This window comes from Glycine max, chromosome 7 (assembly GCF_000004515.6).
Source record: "Glycine max cultivar Williams 82 chromosome 7, Glycine_max_v4.0, whole genome shotgun sequence".
Lineage (NCBI taxonomy): Eukaryota > Viridiplantae > Streptophyta > Magnoliopsida > Fabales > Fabaceae > Glycine > Glycine max.
The window spans coordinates 42,263,954-42,270,704 of NC_038243.2; the positions used below are offsets into that span (position 1 = coordinate 42,263,954).

General features: G+C 33.3%; 1 pseudogene; it reads right to left on the bottom strand.

Moving 5' to 3' along the window:
- Window positions 1-6,572, bottom strand: LOC100789227 (probable prefoldin subunit 3; annotated as a pseudogene).
- Window positions 6,573-6,751: the final 179 nt, after the last annotated feature.

Consider the following 6,751-nt stretch of genomic DNA (forward strand, 5'->3'; position numbering starts at 1 on the left):
TAAAAAAAAAAACCCCTGGGGACAAACTAAATAAAACCTGCCAATGGACCTGGATATGATGTTTTTCCAAACGTTATATATACTAGCATGTATTAAAGCTCCTAACTTTAGAAGCAGGTATGGATTTTTGTTTGCCAGTTTTTGAGCAGTTATAGCACCGGCTTGTAACCTGATCAAATAAAAAAAGAAGATCGAGAACTACAACTAATTCATGTCAAGTAGGTCATACATTAGCAACATGTGCGCAACCAAAAAGATGTGATTGGTAGCTAGAGAAAAATGAAAAGGTAGAAACTTATGGGTGCAGATCGTTTTGTGCTTGCTTACTAAGAATAAAAAAAGAAACCTATATCATAGTTTGCCACTGCCAATGTGCCATGCTTCGTAAAAATAAAAATTTCCATATATAGAGATGAAAGTAAAAATGCAATGACAAACACTCCCATCTATTCCTCTCTTCTACATTTCCTACCTTTAAATTTTTCATCCATCCTACTAAGCACTCCCTAAGAGGTAGTGAAGTGCTGGCAATGCTTGGCCATGCAATGCAAGTCTGATTCCATTAATTTAGTTTTGGTGGGTAGGTATGGTAAATGCAGACAGATATAGAGCACGTGAAAATTGGCAATCTGACCTGGGTTATTGTAACCTGGTCCCTCCAGAACTGTATATCTGTGACAAGAACTTCTAAACTAGCTTAAACATTATCCAGGTTCTTCTGTAGAAGATCAGTAGCCTGCACCGTAAATTCACATGAAGCTACTGCAGGGAAAGAATTAACAAGAAAAAGAAGAAACAACCATAACACCTAAAAGGCTAAAACTAACATGGAAGCACCTCTTCTAATGAATATTCCAACATAACAATTGCTCCCAGCCATAAACACACTGAATCAGTTTCCTCTATGCGAGCTTGTGAATATTTTTCTTCTGACACCTCAAAATCAGCAGTAAGTGCCTGCAGTTATGTAGAGTGAAACTTAAACCTTCAGGTTAATAAAATATTTAACAATAAATTCAAATTTTATTCATTGATACTCATAGTGTAAAACTTTTTACAATATCAGTAAACAAGAAAGTACCACACTCATTATAGAGGCAGTGATTTTAACACGGAATTTTCTAGCTGAAAATTAAAATATCATTGTAACTAAAAACCTTCAAATCATTTGAACTAAACCAATATTGAGCATGATTCTTCCTAGCAAAGACCAACCAAGAAAGCCAATTACAAAGGTATATCCCAAAGGCAAAATGTGCAGTTTTCTGCAAAAATCTAGCAAGTGGATAAATAGGAAAGAGAAGCAGTACACTCAGCACAATCATGAATATTCGTGCATATGTATGTCTTTGTAATATGCATGTTAGTTGCTGGGAAAGAGATTAGTCATGGTATTTAGTCATGCACACAAAAGCAGACTTCCAATCATTAGCTTGAGACGGTGAATAATGTTAGGGATTAGAAATTGACAAATACCAATGAACATAAAGATTTTTTTTTTCATGTTACAAACTTCATGACAGAGAAAATATAGCCAGAAAAAATCAAAGGCAAATATACACTGGATGCATAAAACTAAAAACTGAAACAACCAGCAGTAGTACAATAAGTCCTAAGAATCTGTCCTTAAAATCTTAAATATTAAACTGTATTAACCATGAATCTCAATGACCAAGAATTAAAAATCAACATGATAAGGAACTATAGAAGGATTTAGAACTCAATGGTTTGTTTATAGACATGATTAACAATAGAAAATTATGACATTTCCTTCATGTAACTAACCTTTCGCAATGGGAAAAGGCTTGGTTGTTGTTGTCATTGCTGTTGTAAGGAACTATAGAATATCCAGCATATCCCACAACTTCTAATTCTTACAAAATTACAAATCAAGTAAGTTGTATCTCACTTGGATCAATAAATAGAGCAAAAGTTATAGTCAAAGCCACAAGCCCACAACCCGGGCCATCGACTGCTTCATGGAAGACAACAAAAAGCTGAATGCAATCACCTATATATTATCTACCAACCTGTGAGTCATACATGATACATGTACTGGGTACAAGTACAAATTGTATATACTTAGGTAGGTATGTATCAACTAGATACATACAATTTTTTTAATAAGGGTACAAGGCTCAAATACAGCACCAGTTCGGCCCAGTTTGGATGGGTACTGCTTGAGCCAGCTATGCCCCCCCTCCCACACACATTCCCCTTTTTATATACATTTATTACTCAAAAGAGAGTTTAGGAACCAAGAGGAAGCCTTTAGTATATATCAAGAATAAAGCAATCAATGTATACACTGTGAGGGAAACTTTATATATACAATTAGAATTAGAATAAAATGCACAAATTTTCAGCTGATCTGACCATTCGAATCTAACACATTTTCCTCAGATATAAAACCCAAGTATCTAGTACCTAAAAAACTTTACAGCCATATACTATATGGGAAAACAAGCTCCAAACAAACCTCACCTCACCAGTACCCCTCTTTGCTTGCAATGTAGCAACAACATCTAAGCACTTCTCAATATCTGGTATCTTTGCCTGACATTTGATAATCAAAATAAATAAATAGTACCAGTAATTGGGTGCAGAGAGAAAAGGGCAATACAAATACATATTAGATTTACAATTTTTTATGCTTACAAGTTATTGATTCAAGTAGAAATTCTTATTTTTATGATCTAAGTTATGCTTACCAATTCCTGATGGTGACAGGGGCAAGGAGAATGATACAATTAGCATTATTAGACAGAAATCTTAGTAATGATGTTTTTGATTTGTAAGCTATTGTACTGAGCCAATACTTATTCAGAGTTCTACCAAAGATGATTTTATTGATACAGTTGGCCAAGACTGGTTAAGGGCAGAAACTGAATTTTTTGTTTTTTGTTATGATCACAAATTTTTTTTGTAAATTGTGATCTTCCTAGTTATGAATTAATGAGAATGATCAATATCTCTTTCTCTACCAATATTCTGCATCTATATAAATTTTTGTCAACACATTCGGAATGTATTGTATCCTAAATTTAAAAAAACTGTCGTATCCCTGTATTGTATCCTAAATTTACAAAATCTTTGACACATTCCAGTTCTAACTCAGTAAGGTATACAACATACATATAAAATATGCCAGCACTTGTATACCGTACAAACTAACTGTTGCGTACATGCTGCTGAATCTCACCCACCATCATTTATGTCATTGCTTCAAATCCAATGAACCACAAAAATACTTACAAATGAAAATCTTGCTCCCTTCTAACCCACATATATTCTTTTAGTCTTACACGTAAGCAAATTGTCACATTATACTCATCCAATGCCAAAATTGAGAAGAAAAAAAAATCAATTGAGGGATCAAGCAGCAAAGGAAACAGCTTTTCCTTTTAAAGTTCTCAAAAAAAAAATTGAGAATCTAAAAGCCATCTAAACCCAAAGAAACAGAGTTAGCATTTCCAGTAACAAAGGAAGAAATATAAAATGAATAGTGCGTTGATTATTGAGGGTAAAGAAGAGACCTTTTTGTTGGAGAAAAGCAAGAGCAGAGTTGAGAATTGAGATCAAGGTCTGATTGAGTGAGTTAAGTTTGAACATCCTCTGCGAAATTCAGCACCCGGAATCCCTCTCTGTTCCTGATGACGAAGAAGCAGCAACAGCAGCCATTGTTGTTGAGCTGTTTCCTCAACTCAACAAAAAATGAAAATGTCATGTACACGCTGGTTGTTATTTATTTTGGGCCCATTACTTATAATGGGCCTAGGAAATTGGAACTGGATCAATTGTCCGGTTGGGCCACTCAATTAAAGCCCATGCATGATTTCCCAATGGGCCTTCCCTGGTAGTCTTCTAAACTAAAGTTTGCTCATGTGAGTTTGATTAAAGGAAAAGCTCCTTAAACTTGTTACAATGTAAATTTATGATTGTTAACCCGAGTGAGTGACCCAATACTAAGAAATCAAACATTTAATTTGCTTTGCTGGTGGGTGATGACAGACACGGGCGTATACTGCTATGAAGTAAAACGAGAAAGAGAAAGGTTGTGTAATATTAGTTAGTTAATTAGAATGCTAAAATAGTTAATTAGAACTCTTTGATTCAATGTACTCCCCTAGTTTGTGAACACAGTTGCAGGAAGTTTAGGATTGGAGTAAATTTTCAATATAGTCCTCAAAACTGTATGAGTCAGTCATTTAATCAAAATTATTTATTATCAATTTACATTGAAAATAATTAAAATGAATGTGGTTTTACAAATTCAGAAGGAAAGATTTAATTAAGACACCTAACACATGTAATGTAACAGACAACTTTAGAGGTAAGTGATCAGTACCCAAAACTAGCTAATAATTTGCCCTTTATCTGCGCGACATCTGCTGGCACCGCCTCATGTTAGCTAACAAATGTTCTTATGGCTGTGTTGAGACTTGAGACCATATAGTGTACATTAAAAAACAACATATTTGGAGAAATTCCTAATTCCTGTATTATATAAACGTATTCGTTGAAAATTGATATTCGGTGCATTAATTCCTTTCTCAAACATTTAACAAATTACACTATCCCAAGTCTTGAAGTGGAAAATGCTTGAAATGGGATATAAGAGAGTCAAGAGCCTTAATGGAAAAAAAGAAGAATAAAGAAAAATGGGATGCTTTTTCATATTTCATGACCATTGTTGAAGAAGCCGCCAAAACAGGAAAAACGAGCATGCAAATAATGGTACTAATACAAGGGTAGTAGGATAAGAAGAGAAGCTTATCATTGGAGAATCTTTGGGAAATAATTGCGGGAATTTTGTGGACATAGAACATTGCGAAAACTGCAATCAGAAAGATAGGAATCATAGGATGAGCATGTGCAGGCCAAGAACTTATGTTGTCAAATTGTCACTGCATTAGACAGGTCATTTACTCGGGTCCATTACTAAGGCGGCTGTCAATCCAACCTAAAGAGTAGAATATAATTTGTTCATTTTAGAGATGGTAAGAGGTTAAACGGGGCCAATCAACAATTACTATTAGTGCACAAAAGCATTAATGGTGCTATTATTATGATCTTCAAATAAGTTACAAGTCTTATCCTATCCTACTCCTATCCCTACAAAAGGATGCATGATTCACACTATCTAGGTGATGACTCCACTAATAACCACAAAAAGTATATAAGCATATAGTGCACAGCATGTGAGAGATAATGACATTTTTTTTTCTTATTTTCAGTTTCCATTTCTGGTGATGCTGTGCTGCACGGTAGAAGTGAAATATCTAAGCGATGGTAACTTTAATCAAATGATAGTATGTGGAAGTCAGGGAATTCCGGTGTTTTTAAATTCTTTTATTCGTTTTTTTGGCGTTTGGTTTTGCTTTTAAAATACTAAATTCCAAATTTAGGGGATGGATGGTGAAACATTTTTTCGTTTCAACTTTTTAGTTTTTACGCCGTTCTAGCTTCATCCTTAGCATTATATTCCGCAAATCTAGTTAAATAATAGGGCAGAACCAAACATGCATTAATTAGAAGTGAAAAACGTTACCTCACTTTCTATTTTAGCATATTACAGTTTTTTTAATTAATAGTTACATTGACATACACTTCGTGTATCTTTCAATTGAAACAGTTTTTTATTTTAATTTATAATAGTTTTTATCCATGTGAATAAAAATTAAGTATTTTTTGTTCTCTCACACTTTCAATTCGTTGGAGAATAAAAATATACGTGTTAGATAAAATAGAGTGTAATATATTTCATCATATCCTATTTCATTTCATTTTAAACAATTCAAATAAAAATTTTAATTCTATTTTATTTCACTATATATTCATCACTTATGTTCCTTTAATCCAAATATAAATGGAAACCAGCGTTTCAAATTCACTTTAACTTTTTCCCTGGACCTACGATAAATTCAATTGTTACATGCATGATATATATACTTCCGAGTTAAAAGTTTGGAAAAAAATTAAACCATAACAAAAAAAAAAGTTGAAGTACAGAATTCATCCCAAATCCATATGAAATTTTGTACAAGTTTGGGATTAAAAGTTTGAAAATTATAAAATATCTATTTTGCTTTTAATTTGTCCGAACTCCATCTAAATATGTTCACAATATTTTAGTACTACGACGGTGCAAAATTTTCAAAAAAAATACAAACGGATAATGGACATAGTTTTCTCTTTACATATAAACTACTCCATATTTGTACACATGTAAAAAAATTTGGAGGCATTTCAGATGGAAAAAAAAAAATCATCCAAAAGTTTCGTCTTAAAATGTTAATTTTGTTGCAGTAAAGGTTGGAAGCCATATATCTAATGTTAATTTAAGTTTATGTAGAAAGTTATAAAAGCCTATGCATTTGAAAACTTAAGAGCATCCAAAGGGGTTTGACCTAGTGAAAATTTGCTAGGTCTGCATTGTTTGAGAGTGTGTATAATAAGAATATTTCACAAGCAGCCCCTTGAATAGAGACCAAAGGGGTTTGCGATGCACATATGTGAACCAACACAATGGCAGAGTCCACATTCTTGATAGTTACTTTCACCATTGCCATTTGTCTACATTTGTTTTGTTTTGAGTTCAAAATTGTGTCAAGTTGCAATTTCTTATTCGCAGATTTCTCGTAGTAATGCTAATGAAAAAATATTTCCACAAGCATAATCCCACGATACCTGCAATCTTTTTTTAATTAATAGGCAATAATGTGCCTAGTTAGCTATGACATCCAATAAA